Genomic DNA, 16,867 nt, shown 5'->3' with positions numbered 1-16,867 from the left:
CCAAGTTGGAGACGGAGAAAAGAGAAGCTGCATTCCCATCCACACGGATGCAGCAACAGTTGTGCTGAGCCAGTGAAAATACACATTTTACACTAACAATATCGGGATAAAAAATTGTTTGGTAGTTAGGAAATAGAGTCTGCATGCACGAGTTATGCCGGGGAGAGAATTCCGAGAAGCACTGACCCCGATTCTGCTCTAGATTCGATCACTACAAATCCAACGTCTTCCTGGCAGGGTAAATTGATTCCATGGAATGAAGGTGCGTGTGTATGTGTGTGTGTACATGCATTCTATGGTCTTCAAGTGACGGTGCCCTGGTTAAAAAAGCCTCCTAACGACTGGTGTTGATTCTATGAAGGGCTCACTTTGCAATGGTGTGGCCTCGGGGGTGGACGGGAGCCAGGCTGCTGATGTCAATTTTAAAGGCTTGAGATGTAACATTTGTTCAAATAACGCTCACAATGTGGGGTTTATTATTACAGTATTGTTGTTGTCGGAATCAACGTAGTTTCTGACGATAAAGCACAGCACGAAGGCTAGTTACAGTACATTTGTCAAGTGATGTGGGTTGGGATCAGCCGGGTATGTGGGGGTTGGTTCAACATTATTGTGCCTGACATAACCGAAGTAAAAAGTAAAACATAAACACATGACTCTTATTCTCCCAGTGCAGTGCTTTATGTCCCATGGTGTGTGTTGATTTTTGTAGCTTTTCATAAATCATTTTGGCTATCAAGAGAGTAACACATTAAAAAAAATAATAATTCAAATAAATCGTACATTTAAAAACAAACAAGCACACAAACATTAAAACATCAAGACACATACTCACATACACACACACACTAATGAAATACACACACATACATGTACAAGAATAGACAGCAACATGCAAACACACCCACGATTAACAAAAACACGTGCATATACTGTATATTTACAGAATGAACATAAATGCGAACAGACATAAGAAAGCACAGACACGAGAACTCGGCTACAAACACACGGGGGAACATATCCACAAAACTCAGATATAGAAGAAATATACACAAACAAACACACACATGGGCCGCATATCGAAAAGTACAGTGCTCATTGTCAACAGTACCGAAAGACTATCCGATCGATAAAACCACAGAGACATCCCCATCATGACCCAAGAAAAAGAAGACAAACGCTGACATGTGACTGGTGTGGTTCTCACATACTTTGGGGGCAGGCTTGAAGGAAAAAAAACTGAAGCTGTTCACATTGGATTTTTCCAAATGACAGCGGTGTAGGATTCCTGACATTTTACCTTTAACGGTGAAGTCAGTCTGACATTTTCTCACAGTGGATAGTCGCGGCGAGCGGGATGAATGCTAATCATGGCGTTCATTCCGGAACGCTGCGAAACTCTTGGAGAAAACCAATAGTGCCGGCCAAGATCCATTTTAATGGATCAAGAAAAATGTACATTAAAAAAAACGAAAAAGAATCTAAATGACAGATACTCTGTGTGTCCAGTTAGTTTGTCCGTGTGTGTTTGTTAAAGCAGCATAAAAACATACATATACTATATAACAAATATTGAATATTTGTTCGCATCTTTTGAAGAAGTTGGGGGATTTGTAAAAAAAAAATAATAAGAAGAAATAATCAATTAATCAAGGAGCCTCCTGCAAATGTAGCAGTGAAGGAAAAACTGTGCAGGGCTTAAAAACATGCCACAGAAAAATGTTGCCGTCTTGGACCCTGGAGGCTGGAACGGATTAATGGCCTTTCCATTCATTTCAACAGGAAGAGTTGATTTGAGATAAGAGTACCAGTAAATTGATTTAGGGAGCACAGTCACAAAACGGATTCAATTCCTCAGCTGGAGAGCGTTTGCCTTCATCTATTTGGGGTTTTCATTTCATCTGTACATAAGCTGCGGTGGCGTCATTTTTCAAGGCATTCCACAGTGGGTGGTTCGTGTTGGTCTTATTGTGTGCTACAAAATATGACAAGTCGTTCACTCACAACGCAAGCTAATTGTCCCCGGAGCCCACCGCGCCAACGCTCATTGAGTGCTAATTGCCGCCCGCAGGGAATGCGTTACGCCTACCAAAAGGAAAAATTAAAAAAAGAAAGCGACCCGGATCTAATACACACATTTAGCATTAAAAGCATAATTGCTCATTTGCTGTTTTTCTGTTCGGGGAATTGTACATGTATGGACTGTTATTGATGAGGTTGGTCATTATATTGGACTTTTAAATTGTCAGTTAACCGACGGGAGACTTGACCTAAATGCACAATGTAAATATGTGTCCTTAATTCACACTCAAAGACAAATTGAACGTTCAGATGATGCAATGAAATTAGCATTCCTTATCAAGACAAACGTTACGATTGGAGGGTCGGGGAGTGGGATGTTTCCTGCCATATTTTTTTTTTTGAATGATGTTTCTTCCTTGAAATTTAATCTTGTAATCCTAACCGTCATCGTAATTGTGGATGTGCCACATGAATAATGATAAAATTATACAAATAAATTAAACGTGTGAGAAGCTATGAACAAGCCATGCCCATAAACAAGATCCCCCTCCCACAAAGTTTTACTATTTTCATTTATTGTGATTTTACACAAGTGCCCTCCCTCAGATGTTAATTGCCGTGAAAGTCAAATGCATATCAACACACATTCGTGCATTGACCTGTGTGAATTAGCCATTTTCCAAATAATGGTTGCTACATCCAATAAACGGGTAAAATACATGCAGAGGGTGCCTCTCCTGTTTTTTTTTTTTTTTAAATCACCCCAGTGACTGAATGAACTCATGTCTGTTCAATGATCCATATTTAAGATGTTATGGCCATTTTCCATGTGTTTCACATTTGCTGCATGCTCCCTGCGATTGTTTTCATGACGTAGTTGTGGTTTTGGCTGAAGGTCCTATTCAATAAACAGCCGGAAGTGCTTCTGTGGGTGTGGCTCTCCCGGTTTTTCACTTGAGTGACTAAGTGAACTAGCGTCTGGTCCATGCTCGTCGCAAGTGTATGCATTTTATCCTTTTTTCATTCATATATCATGTTCAATAAACAGATGAAAGTGTAACAAAAAAAACAAAAACAAAAAAACGACCCTGCAGCGGCTCAAAAATTTAATATTATAAGCCCTTCAATGTCAAGCTATCACCATTTTTATATTTACAATATTTGTAGCTTAAAGGGGAATATTTTAGCTGGGGAATTGAAATGGAAAATCTCTGAACCGTTTGAGTGTTACAAATCATAACTACCAATTGAACTTTGGATCTTCTCACCGAGCCAACAGACAAAAACAACAAAAAGAAACGTTAAATAAACACAGCAGCAGAGGCCAGACGGGCAGCGTTCGCTAGCGGGAGAGTCTGCGTTTCCTCCGTCACATCTCCTTATCGCCGCTTTACTCAGACATGTGCACTCAGTCAGCAGTCGATGATAAGATAACGATGGGAGATGGACGAGCAGAGCAGCTCCGCTGAGAAGAGTTATGCTGAGTAAATAAAGAGTGTGTGGGCTTTAGTCTGCACCTGATGGGAGGGGAGCGGGGGAAGATGTGTGTGTGTGGGGAGGGGGGGGGGGGCTTTCCAGTTAAACAAAACACACTAACTATCAATATCAAGATGATGTGGAGGAATATGTTGAGGCGGCACATTACACGCGTTGCTACATAAAAAAAAAAAAAAACAACGCGAATGTAAATGCTTCAATGTTTGCTTCCGAGGTGATTGAGTGTTTACATGAGCTTATAAGAAATGATTACATCTTTAATTACACGTGCTTGTTTTCAAAGGGGATGGGAAATCTCAACGTAAACAAAAGCATTTTTCCCCACAAGCCTCCATCGGCGAAGGAAAACACAACTCGGAGGAAGCCCACCGAGTGCTCCGGGGGGTGCGACAGTTGACAATTGCGCTAAATTTGGATTGGGCGCCGGGTGACCAGCTCTTTGAAGCATGCAGCTCACGGCCTGGACCGCTTTCGAGCTTGTTGTCATGGTAGCACTCAGAAATACGTACGTGCGCTGACAGGTACGGATTTGTAAAAAAAAAGTCAATATTTGGACAAAGCATCAGATTCTGTTCTCATGGGTTCATTGTTGTGAGTGAGTGTTTCAGTGAGTAAGTGAGTGAGTGAGAGAACATTGGTGTGACTGGAAAGTATTTTGTCAAATTAACTTTTTGGGCAATTCACGGATTTTTCTTGAAACCAGAACTACCTTAAAATGTTGATTCTGTTCAGCGATAGCGATATGCTAGGTTACGGTTTTCTATCCATCCATCCATTTTCGGAGCAGCTTTACCCTCACAAGTGTCGCAGTTGGTGCTGAAGCCTATCCCAGCTGTCTTTGGGGGACACCCTGAACCGATTGCCAGCCAATCGCAGGGCACACAGTGACAAACAACCATCTTTGCTCACGCTTACACCTAGGGACAATTTCGAGTGTCCAATCAGTCTGCCATGTATGTTTTTGGAATGTGGGAGGAAACCAGAGTACCCGGAGAAAACCCGCGCAGGTCTGGGGAGAACAATCAAGGTCCATACAGCAAGGCCAGAGGCGGGATCGAACCCACGACCTCTGCACTGTGAGGTCCGCACGCTAACCAATGGTTCACCGGGCCGCCATTACAAGTTTCCCTTGAAATAAAACAGTTGCTAATTCATGAAGTGCAAAAAGACGGCTTAACTGCTGCGTTTTTTTTTCTGAAAAATCAAAAGACCCACATTAGCATTGGACACAAGCTGCACATTCGCATAAATTTAAAACTTGTTTTTCTTCATCGCAGCAGACATTACAAACAGCCCACATGGGTTCAAGCGTATGCAAAATACTGGGCAAGAATAAAAATAAGATCACATTTGACCACTTCAAAGCCCCGCCGAGCCACGGCACATCAGCGGGGATCGGCACCTTCGGCACCACTCGGCGGTTTGTCGTAAAATCATTTTTACACCTGCAGGTACAGGTGGGGAGGGGGAAAAAATTGTGTGTTGATGATTTCTCCTGCTGAGAAGCTTTGTTCACCTAATGGAACAATTGAGGAGAAAGTGAGGCGAGTAAAGTGAATAGCACAATCCACATTCAAGGCAAAGAAACACTTTTGGTGCCCCATTGACTGCAGATACTTAATTGGCCTCAGCCGGGGATTATTCAAGCACATCAGCTCCCTCGCATTTTTTTGTGCCGTTTTATGGCGGGAAATAAAAACAACAACAACAAAGAGAAAAACACCGAAAAGTTCGCCGCAAACAGAACGCTGCCAGCTGTGGGGCAAAGTGCGCAGTGCGGCGCGGTTGCCGCACTCTAATTGGAATGAATGGAAGCAAAAGGCAGAAGAGTGTTTCAGTAAGCGAGTGAGGAGGTGAGTTTTGAGCAACAAAAAAAAAAATCATCGTGAGCACACAAGTGAGTGAGTTGCAGAGCTGTGATGGAGCGAGTGAGTTAGTCAGTGTTGCGTGCGTGACTTAGTTCTGAGTGAGCAACTTCACCCACTCGGTCAACTAAGGTTGACTTGAAATGTCTCTCTCTAAGGCCAATCTTTTAAAAAGTAACAAACAAGCTTAGCTTTTTTCGTAAGCTTCCGTTATTCATTTTTTTTCACTTATTGTTTTTTTTTGGTAGACATTATGTTCTAGTTTTTTGTTAGTTTTTTTTTTTTAATCAGCCATTTTCTTCCCAGAAACCAATTTACGTTCATCCAAAGCATTCCATACAATGTGTTTAAAGGGCTCAACAGACGGCAAGGATTATTCCACAAAGCAAGCTATTATTTACAGCTCGGCAGCAGCATCCTGTCGGAGGTCTTACCTTCAAAATAAAAAAAGTACACCGAATAATAAAAGAGTTTCGTCACACGATCTTGTGCCACACGGTCGCACTCAAACAAGAACAAATATAGTTTGAAGGTGACGCCTAAGTAAGCCACCGTTGGACCAAATTAAAGTGCGGTGCAACTGTTGTTACACGGTTGTGCTTTTATTTTGAGGGTGTGATTTTTAACAAGATCTATGTCACGTTTCGCTGGAAAAACACAAACTCGAACTACTCAAACAAAGTCTTGGAGCCAAAGTAACAAAAGAAACATGTGACAGAAAACTAAAATGTGACAATATTATGCCGGTTGCTGTTGCTTTGAATATAAGCTTGCACTGTGGAATATGCCTTGCCATCGGCGGGCGACATGACGTTTGACTGACAGGAATTTGCTATATGGAAGGCGAGAAACACAAGAGAGTTCAAGAAAGATCTTGGAAAACGGTCCCTCCCTGCTGTGTACTCCATCAAGCTGCCAATAAATGTTAAATCTTCATTTAGCCTCCTCATTAGTGATTTCACAAATTTTTACGTAAAGTGATAGTAGTTCTATATAAAACATTTATTTGTATGTTCTTTTGGGTGTCTATAACGGATTAAATGGATTTACATTATTCCCTATGTGAAAAATGGCTTTGGATTTCATAGGACGGAGTTTTAATCCGTCTTTCTGAAATGGATTAAGCATTAAAAAAAAACAAGGTGGCAGTGTAATCAAGTACTAACTAAAGCAACTGGAGTCAAATATTTGTAGTTTGTGAGTCATTGTGGGCAAAAACTCCGGCGAAGAATTAAAAAGTGCCACCCCGTTGAAAATGTCTCACATTCTCCTCCTTGACACAAGCAGCCAATTAAGTAACACAACAGACAAACACATTTAAATTGACTTTAACACTTCTGCCTTGGCAGGAGTGTCCCATTGTAGTCGTGTTTGGTCCAAGCCAGCCTGAGTCCCCCTCGAGTGTTTATTAAAACCAGCAGGCTGGCCCAAATCGACCATGTCGTCTCTTACAAAAAAAATGTATATATATATAAAAAAAAAAAAATCCTCATCTCACCCCTCGGGTGGTGTCCGTCCCTCATTCAGCTCGGGTCCTCTACCAGAGGCCAGGAAGCTTGAGGGTTCTGCGCAGTATCCTTGCTGTTCCCAGCACTGCACATTTCTGGACTGAGATGTCCGATGTTGTTCCCGGGATCTGTTGCAACCACTCATCTAGTTTGGGGGTCACTGCCCCGAGTGCTCCGACCACCACAGGCACGACTGTCACCTTTACCTTCCAGGCTCTCTCCAGCTCCTCTCTGAGCCCTTGGTATTTCTCGAGTTTCTCATGTTCCTTCTTCCTGATGTTTCCATCACTTGGGACCGCTACATCCACTACAACGGCTTTCCTCTGCCCTTTATCTATGATCACGATATCTGGTTGGTTCGCCATTACCATCTTGTCAGTCTGGATCTGGAAGTCCCACAGGATCTTCGCTCTGTCATTCTCCACCACCTTCGGAGGTGTTTCCCATTTTGACCTTGGGGTTTCCAGTCCATACTCCGCACAGATGTTTCGGTAGACTATGCCAGCCACCTGGTTATGGCGTTCCATGTAGGCTTTCCCTGCCAGCATCTTACACCCTGCAGTTATGTGTTGGATCGTCTCAGGTGCCTCTTTGCACAACCTACACCTTGGGTCTTGTCTGGTGTGGTATATCTGGGCCTCGATGGCTCTGGTGCTCAAGGCCTGCTCCTGAGCAGCCAGGATGAGTGCCTCTGTGCTGTCCTTCAGGCCAGCCCTCTCTAGCCACTGATAGGACTTCTTGAGATCAGCCACTTCAGTTATGGTCCGGTGGTACATCCCGTGTATGGGCTTGTCCTCCCATGATGGTCCCTCTTCCAGCGCCTCATCTTCTGTTCCCCATTGTCTGAGACATTCTCTGAGTACGTCATCCGTTGGAGCCTTCTCCTTGATGTATTCATGGAGCTTGGATGTTTCATCCTGGACAGTGGCTCTCACACTCACTAGTCCCCGGCCTCCATCCTTTCGGCTTGCGTACAGTCTCAGGGTGCTGGATTTGGGATGGAACCCTCCATGCATGGTTAGGAGCTTTCGAGTCTTAACATCCGTGGTCTGAATCTCTTCCTTTGGCCACCTTATTATTCCTGCAGGGTATCTGATCACTGGCAGGGCATAGCTGTTTATTGCCCGGGTCTTATTCTTGCCATTGAGCTGGCTTCTTAGGACTTGCCTCACTCGCTGGAGGTATTTGGCCGTAGCCGCTTTCCTTGTTGCCAGTTCGAGGTTGCCATTGGCTTGTGGTATACCAAGGTACTTGTAGCTGTCCTCAATGTCTGCTATTGTTCCTTCAGGGAGTGAGACCCCTTCAGTGCGGACTACCTTTCCTCTCTTAGTCACCATCCGACTACATTTCTCAAGCCCGAATGACATCCCGATGTCGCTGCTGTATATATATATATATATATATATATATATATATATATATATATATATATATATATATATATATATATATATATATATATATATATATATATATCACCTTCCTCTTTTTGTATGAGGAGGGGGAGCAGGGCAGAAGTCTATTTTCTCTCTCTCGGCGTGTTTGTCTCCGAGGCTCCGTTTTTCCATTCTTCCATTCATACGCTGTTACTCTTTGTGCAAAGCTGATGCATGCAGACGAGGCCAGACTCTGATTAAATGAGTCCAGAGTGGCGGCGGTGGTGGAGGAGGAGGAGGAGGAGTAGGAGGGCCGGCCCATGTTTAGAGCATGCAGGGAGACTGATTAAAGCGTGAGGCGAGAGGCCATTGCTATGCAGCGCCGCTCCTCGCCGCTAACTTGCACACAAGGCCCGCTTCTATGCCCGTCTTTGCCCATTTTCGCTCATTCACTCGCTCTCTCTTTTTGATTACGCCGTGTTGTGTTCTTATTTATTCACCAACTTTACGTCGACCTTTTCGCTTCTCATTTGGGGCGAGGAGGCGCCTTATGAGGCCCATTAGCGCAGGCAAACCCAATCAGAGGATGTTTATATGGAACCTGAACGGAAATGCAAGCGTAATGTACGGCGCATCTGAATGTTTTGCTGCTATTGTCTCACAGCCGTATTGCGACATTTGTTCAATTCATGATAACAATGTGATTTAAAAAAATGTGCACACGTACAGAAATATTCACATCCATTGCCATGAAATTAACCTCAGCTGCATCCCGTTTCGACTTATCATCCTTGATAATGTTTCCACAGAATAATTACGATTCCATCGGTGCTAAATGCAATTGATTGGACATGATTTGGAAAAGCAGACACCCGACTATATAAAAGTCCCGCAGTTGACAGTGCATGACATCACATAACAAGCCTCAAGTCAAAGTGATTGCCCAGAATCGGATCGTTAAGAGCACATTGACCTCAATCATCCGTCAATGGAAGATCCACGTCCAAACCAATTGTCCATACCGCAATGCATCACCCTACTTACTCATAATATAACTGTTAGAACAACAATCGCTTCCCCTCACTTCCCTGTAATTCATTCGTGTCATCAAAAGAGTCCCGTTGATCGAAGTTGTAATTTGGCACGAGCATTCATTTAATTATCCTGATCGAGCTCGGGGAGGATAAAACATGTCACACTTGATAAAGTTCGATTGAGACGGCAGAAAATACCAAAAGGCGATTCACTGAACAATGAACAGTAACCTTGCTGAAATACAACACAAGCAAGACCCAAAAAAAGGACAACGGAGCGACTGCAAAATCTTCAAAACAGACGGGCAGCAGTGGTGTGGCAAGACTTGCCTGTATTTTTCCAGATCATCGCCAAAATAGAAAGATTTTTGGGAGATTGTTGACCACATTTTAGGTGGGTGATCCACTGGTGAGAGGAGACTTTGATTCTCTCCTCTTTCATCTCGAAACGCTTCAAACAACACGGCAAATGCAGAAATAGTCCTTTTGATTGTATGAGTGTCCATGGTTTATGCTATGTTTTCTGTTTTATTATTTTGGGTATTTGCTTGCGATTTGAAAAGCTGTTAAGTTGGTAGGTTGGCAGTTTTTGGTTCATGGGTGTTTTTCTGTTTTTTTTGTCCTTCATTTCGGTCCGTTGGTTTGGTGTGTTTGGCTCTTTGCTGGTTGGTTGCTAGCATTGTTTTTGTTTTTTGTTGGTTGGCCTTGTTTTATAGTGGTTTGGTTGGCTGTTTTTGCATGGTTACTTTTTTGCGGGGGTTTTTTTGTTTCTTTATCGTCCTTTTTTTGGTTGGATGTTGTTTTAAAAGCAAATATTGTGTGTGTGTGTGTGTGTGTGTGTGTGCGTGAGTGTGTGTTTATTTAAGGTTGTGGGTTGTTTATTCATGGGCTGGATCATGTTGTGCTGTTTTTTTCAGGTTAGTAGGTTGTTTTTCTAGCTTGTTGGCTGGTGCCTTTTGACTGGCTGGTTCCTTTTGACTGGTTTGATGGTTGTTTTGGTTTCTTGATTGATGTGATTTTGTGATGTGGTTTTTTTGGTTGTTGTTTTGGTTGGTGGGTCAGAATGTTGGTTGTTTGTTAAGTTGGTCAGTTGATTTTTGGCTGGTTCATTTGGTGCCGTTTTTGGCAGGCTCTTGTTTTGTTATTGGTGAGTTTTGGGGTTTTTTTTGGTGGGGGCGTTGGTTGGTTGTTATTTTTGCTGGTATGTTGTTCGTTGTTCGTTGCATGTTGTTTTGTTTAGTTTTTTTAGCATAGTGGGGGGGGGGTTGGGAGGTGGGGGGAGTTAGGGGGGGCTCTTGATTGCTTTTTCAATGATTGGTGGGTTGTTCATTGGCTGATCGGCTGATTCTTTTTTGGCTATAGTTAGATGCGATTGATTTTTTTTTTTTTCGATTGTTTGGTGCGAGCATTACCTTGGAGTCCAACAGTTATACTCATGCTCAAAATGACCAGAGGAGTGGAGTTTGAGTCATATAAAAAGTTGCATTATTATTTCACTACTTGCGACCATGTGGCGAGTTTCAGCGTTGTGTGTCTGATGGGCCAGACTGATGATTACACTTTTATTGTTGCATCTTAATGTTATGAAGGGCAAAGCCGTAAATGTTGTGTTACCTTCATAAGCCTTTATTAAATAAATCCTTCACAAAGGCTACGTGTGCGGGCTTGGGGTCAAAACCTGCCGAGATGGTGGAATATGTGTCTTGTCATTAGGGACAGACAAAAAAAAAAAGAAACAAAAGAAAAAAGAAACCTCCCATCCCTCTAAGACGCTCCCGGCCGCCCCAGTATACCCCCCCCCCCCCCGGCTCAGTTCCCGTGCCGACAGCTAAAATTCAATTATGGCCAACTGTGCGATAATCCCAGCATGCTGATTGGTCACCGCTGCCCTCTATTAAACCAACACAGCAGGGAGGAGGACGGGGAGTTACATGGAAAGAGTAAGACTGGGAGAAGGCGGACAAAGGGAGGAGTAAATTAAAACATATAGCCCGCTTGTGTGATCCCTCAAAGCCCCTGCGATCCTTCAGGCTCAAGTGAAAACAAACAAGCTGGCCCTTAAAAGTCCGCTCCGTAATCCCCCATGTAATCACCGGGGCGGCCTCCAGCAGCACGCACACACACACACACACACACACACACACACACACACACACACACACACACACACACACACACGGAAGCCAAAAGACACATACGTGCACACGTGTGTTTTCCATTCAACGACATTAGCCAAATTCCAACATCAGAGCGCTAGAGTTGTAGCGGAAAATTGGGCAAAGATTGTCTCCATCTGTACTGTTTACAAAATGTACAAAGATGACAAATTCTTCAAACGGGAACAAATGCGGAGGGTTAACAACAAGCAAGAATGAAAGCTGGAGTGATATTATCTCAAATGCGAGTGACAATAACTAATACTACCTCCACTGCTTGTTTTTCTTGGACTGTTGATCTCGACTATATAGAGCCCAAAAAGTGGCAGATTCAAAACGCAACGCTTTCGGAACTTCCACTCACCGGTTTTAACTACACAACAAAAATGTTTCACCTTGCTTCTCACCATTCTTACACCTAGTACATATGTATACTGTATGTTCTCTACATCATATGCTTAAATATTTTAAAAATATATTCAAAGCATGCAGGAAGTTAGTTCAACATATCCAATCCTCTTTTACAACTCTACTTTTCATTCCATTAATATAAATTATTTTCCATGTGTTTTTGTGGTTGCAAATTGTTTCAAGACATGGTGAAGTGTGTCTGTGGGCATGTCCACTGAATGCGTTAAAACTAAGAAAGGCTCAAATGTCATCTGTCAATCAATTACAACAACTCTGAAGGAGGAAAAAAAATGAATGCTGTCTCATCTGGGATCTGTGTTAAACCTACACATAGTTACTCGTTTGAAAATAATATTCACTTAAAGCCTCTGGTGACTGAAATATATTTCATTGTGTCGTCGCAGTGCTTTCCATGCCGCAATGAAGCACTCTAAAGTCTCAACGGGAAGTCTCAAAAGCGCCTTATGGTGACAATGACTCATTCATGGTTCAAATTTAGTGGCGATTGGGATGATTCCATCGAAGGAGCAGTTCAAGTCCAAACTCTGAAAATGACCCAAATTCTTGAAAAAGAAGCTCTTTCAAACCAAGGGGAGCAATAGTTCTTCTTTTATTTGTTTTGTGTTTTGTTTTTTGTTTTTTATTTCTGCATCCTGCATGCTGGATTTCATGCCAATAACACACTGGTGCCGGTAGCGAATAATGTATAATTCTCTTGGGGGCACGTTGACATGTTGCACTGACACAAACGTGGCAAGTGACTTATGTGAAGGGATACGTGCGCTTTTGCAGGCTAATTAGCCAACAAATGGTGTTGCTGGAGAAGAGGCAAGATGTTTCTGATCAATTTACAGCGAGATTGTAAAATATGTCCAGCAACAGCGAGACGTTGACGAGCCAAACTGTCAGTGCAGACAAAAAATATTTATATTCCCCCCCACCCCCCACAATGGCGAGATCTAAATGTACATAAATATTATATTATCAGCAGGTCACACACGTCATAGTTAGCACCTCGCCTCAAGTTTAATTCGTGAACATGCTCATAACTCAAAACATGTATCATAAACCGTCTTCCCCAATTGAAATCGATCCATTCGAGCTACATTAAAAAAAAACCCAACAACAGAATGTATGCAATCTCTTTTTCCATGGCAAAAAATAGTATCCTACAGGATTATGCTTTAGAAAAGAATTCAGAAATTATACCAACAAATAAAATTAAAAAGTATGCTTGATTTCACGCTTCAATTTGACAGTTTAAGACAAATGTAGAAGAAAGAGTTCCATAACAAAGCAACTCAATAAGCTGCAGTAACATTAGCCAGCTTTGTCAGAGAATAAATACATGCCAGTGAGTATAGCTGCATTGTCAGTCTATGTGCGTTGCTGCACCATTTGTTTTCCGGTAGGCAGCGCATACAAGGGTTATATTGACAGAAAAATTGGTGTGTGTGTGTGTGTGAGAGAGAGAGACGCAGGATGCAAGCAATTTTGGTTTAAAATGACCACTTGCTATGCATTTGTGACAATGTAATACATTAGACAACAACATTGAGTTAAAAACAATTTCATGTATGGGGTATGTTTGGCTGTAGCAAAAATCAACACTCTAAGCAGCAAGTTAGTGTGACAAGACTAAAGTGAAGCGGTTCGGAGTTTGCTTGCAATCTCACACCCTTGCAAAAACTGGCTGCCGTTGGTGAAAAGTCCCCGTGATTAAATTTGACAACATGCCCTTTATTTTAATCTAATTATGTAATCCGGCCTCCGAACTAATAAAGTCCCGCTGAATGTCATTGTGGCGATGTATCCTCCCGCATTTAGTATCACTGTCTCGATGATGATTACAACACAAGTATTGCTGCTCGATATGTAAAAAGTCAAAGTCTTAAAAAAAATTACATTGTTCAAGTTTTAGCACACAAGTCAGCTGCAGATTAAATAGAGCAGAACTAAAAAAAAAAGCAACATTCTGCATGTTAAATATGGTTGATTTTTTTTTTCAATTTAATGGGAAGTCATTAAACTTTACTGCCATGCTCCGCCCACATGCAGTGACACACACAAAACGTTTTTGCAAATCAGCATCATCCATCTGTGTTGTACATGTGGGACAAATTTGATAACCATCAGACAAAATTTTTGAACTTAGAATTTAGTCTTTGAACAACATCGGGAAATGAACAACCTCATTCTAAAATATCCGATCCTAACCAAAATAGTACTTTGCCTGGATATTGTGGCAGCACGCCTTCTTGCAACCTTTTGTGCATTTACACCAGATGCTCAAATGTCTTGTTTCGAAGTGAAAGTGGTTTTGGGGGCTCTATCCATTATCTGAACCACTTATCATCACGGGGGTCACAGGCGCCACTGGAGCCTATCCCAGCTGTCATCGGGCAGTATAGGTGGGGGAGACCCTTTGAACTGGTTGCCAGCCAATCGCAGGACACACAAACAACCATTCACACAAGTTCCAAAACCTGCCTTTTTTGTGGGGTTGGGGGGGGGGGGATGATGAAAACAGAGTACCCGGAGAAAAGCCACACAGGCACGGGGGTAACATACAGACTCCACAGCCGGGAATCGAACCCTGGAACTCTGCACTGCCAGGCAGACTTACTGTTTACTTTTGAACCCAATGTCAAATTGAAGTATTTGTCATACGAGAAATAGTCCAAGAAGGGCAACCAAAGAGTGTCATGTGCACCCCCCCCCCCACCCCCTTCACCCCTTTGTAACTCTCTTCATTGCCTGGAGACATTTGAAATTGCCAGCCTATCGCCTTCCTTGGACAGTAGGGTCTCCTGCTGAGGCCCCGCCCACTCTGCCACGATTGGCTCACTGCTCGGGACCAATGGAAGCAGAACAGCAACTGGTGCACCCCCCCCCCCCCCACCCTGCGACCCTGCACCCACCTATCTTGGATGGAAGAACCAAAAGTTGAAAAATGCATAGGAATTAATCTAGTTGAATATAATCTAACATATTAAACACGATGACATTTGTAGGCTTTATGTTGGAGGATCCTTGCGTGAAATGCATATGCACTGAGAGAATGAGAGCGCTACTGTGGTGACTGCGCAACCGCCCCCCTCTCTCTCTCTCTCTCTCTATCCCTCCTCTCTCTTTCCCCCCCTCACATCTCGTCCGAGGCTCACGGAGGGAGGACGGACGGACTCAGAGCGGCTCCACACATCGCAAGCGGAGGAGGAGAGAGCAAGAAGGATGCTCCAGTCGCTGTGACATCTCCCCAACTCTCTCACTGAGACCATCAGAAAGTCCCCCCCACCCACCCCCACCCCTTGTCTTCCTTATCAATCATTCTGTGGATAAAGACTAAACAAATCCGTTGAGGGGGGGGATTGCTCCGAACTGGACTGGAACACCAAGCTGCGGATGGTTTATTTCTTGGCTGTGAAGGATTTTTTTTTTCTTCTCCTTGCTTGGGACACGCGCGGACTCAAGGAGGTAAGAGAAGCGCTTGATTTCTCTCCTCACCCCCCCAAACATGAGAGGCTCTTCTCGAGCATGAGTGTGAAATGCTCCCCCGGTGCCCGTTTGGGTGCTCGCTTTGGCGCAAAACGGAAGAAATTGCGCACGCACGGTACGATTTGACGCACGCCGTGACGCATCCGGAGAGACGCGTATTGTAACGCTATGCGCGTGGATTGCATTCTTTGTATTCTTCGGCGTTGTTCGAACATTTGCGGTACAGTGTGGCACCCGGCGTGCGTTTGCGCGCGACTGCGACGCGCAACTTTTATTTTTCCTCGGCTGTGGTTCTACAGACCTATCATCACTGCTTGGCTCGGATCAGTCCCTCCTACCCGATTTGGAATATTGGATGAATTGTTGGAATGATGAAGAAAAATGGAAAATGAGATCATTTGACGGGGCAGCACTTCTCTGCCAATCAATACTCCTGCTCCTGTGGTTTGGTTTTGCATCGACATTTAAAAAGTAAAGGCGGTGTGTAATTACTGTACTTGTCGTATAATGTACTTGCATTTTTTTCTTTTTCATTCTTGTGGCTTTGCCACTCCTCGTCTCGTGATGTGCGTCGGCCTTGATTGTTTATTGCTGCTCGCCAGCAGCTGTTTTTCTCGTGGCTATTAAAGTTTCAAAGCACTCGCCATAGATTTCATCACTCCAGCGGCCACTTTTAAAGATTTCCTTTTTTTATGGGGTTTTAGTCGGATAATTAATTCTCCTGACATCCAAAGCAGCATCGTAGCTGAGAGGAGCATGCAGGACGGAAGCTCGGGGTGGTCTCCCAGCCTATTTCTTTTTTTTTTTGGAAATCTTTCTGCAACTATTGCAGAATCCTCTTGTTGCATGAAAGTCAAAGAAACCCGCACAAGTACGATGTTTCCGGAAAACGTTTGTTACAGTTCGCCCATGTGAACATCCAAAGAGTTAAGAGTTGGTTCCATGAATGCAGTACAATGACTCAGTGTCAATCTAATGGCCGGCTATTGATTTCAAACGTAACAGTAATGTATTCGGTATTCCAGTCATTAGACAGCTCCTCAATGCGCTTCGAGGCTCTTGGCAAGGAACTCTTTGGAATCTTTGAAAGATTCCCCGACATGTTTGGAACCAGTTGAAAGAGCCCTAGTGAAGCTCTTGAGGTTACCGCGGAGGGCTTGGGGAGGGGGGGTAATAATTTACAACACTGTAATCGCGGTATTTATATTTCATCAAGCGCCAGCTGCTTAGGAGTAGAAGAAAGAGGATGAATGGAAAAAAGGAAGTGTCGTTCCGCGATTAGCAACAGAGGGAGCTGTCGGGCTTCACTGCGGAGGCGACGGAGGCGGTGAATGCCCTTCGCTCTTTTTTTCTTTTTTGTCTTCACCCCCCCACCACCCCCCTCACCCCACCATTGTGACCCCTCCACCCTACCTTTCCTCATCTTTCCCCAAGGGCCGCTCTCGGTAGATGGAGAGCTAGTTGCTCTCTCCCCTGGGACAGCCGATTCAATCTCACACAAGT

The 16,867-nt window shown here is 43.5% G+C and overlaps 1 protein-coding gene across 2 annotated transcripts in view; it reads left to right on the top strand.

The window, feature by feature from the left end:
• Positions 1 to 15,000: 15,000 nt before the first annotated feature.
• The window catches only part of cdh11 (cadherin 11, type 2, OB-cadherin (osteoblast)), a 70,802-nt gene continuing 68,935 nt past the window's right edge, over positions 15,001 to 16,867 (top strand). For both annotated transcript variants that reach the window (XM_052080002.1, XM_052080001.1), the window contains exon 1: positions 15,001 to 15,343. The gene's annotated coding sequence lies outside the window, so the exon portion shown is untranslated. The remainder of the gene's footprint in view (positions 15,344 to 16,867) is intronic.

This window comes from Hippocampus zosterae, chromosome 11 (genome assembly GCF_025434085.1).
Source record: "Hippocampus zosterae strain Florida chromosome 11, ASM2543408v3, whole genome shotgun sequence".
Taxonomy (NCBI): domain Eukaryota; kingdom Metazoa; phylum Chordata; class Actinopteri; order Syngnathiformes; family Syngnathidae; genus Hippocampus; species Hippocampus zosterae.
This window is presented reverse-complemented; position numbering and strand designations above follow the sequence as displayed.